Raw genomic sequence first — 613 nt, 5'->3', positions numbered from 1 at the left:
CCCTACCAGTCTCTGCCCCTGTCCAACCATCTGACCCCAGCCAGCAATGGGAAGCCTGTCCTCACTCAGGTTTCCGGAAGAAGAGGGACTTCCCACTCCACTCTGTAGGAGAAGACGTCTGAGAGCTCCATCCCCTCTTCAGCACCCGCAACACCTCTCCCTCTCCTTCCCAAGGAAGAGGAACCGGGTTGTGTGCTGAGGGCTGGGGAGGAGCTGGGATTGAGGAGGAGCTGGGCTGGGTTCAGGGAGGAGTTGGGCTCAGAAAAGGAGGAAAGGAGGGACTTCCCACTCCAGTCTGTAAAGAAGGAGAGGCCAATCCCTCTTCAGCACCCTCAACACCTCTCCCTCTCATTCCCAAGGAAGAGGAATAGGTTTGTATGCTGAGGGCTGGGGGAGAAGCTGGGCTGGGGAGGAGCTGGATGGGCTCCAGGAGGAGGCTGGGCTGGGTTGGGGGGAGCTGGGCTGAGGGTGGGAGCTGGGCTGGGGAAGAGCTGGGTTTGGGTTGGGGAGGAGCTGGACTGGGGAGGAGCTGGGCTTGGGTTGGGGAGGAGCTGGGCTGGGGAGGAGCTGGGCTGGGGAGGAGCTGGGCTGGGGAGGAGCTGGGCTTGGGTTG

The sequence above is a fragment of the Microtus ochrogaster genome, linkage group LG8, assembly GCF_000317375.1.
Source record: "Microtus ochrogaster isolate Prairie Vole_2 linkage group LG8, MicOch1.0, whole genome shotgun sequence".
In the NCBI taxonomy this organism is placed as follows: Eukaryota; Metazoa; Chordata; class Mammalia; order Rodentia; family Cricetidae; genus Microtus; species Microtus ochrogaster.
Note: the sequence above shows the minus strand (reverse complement) of the source record.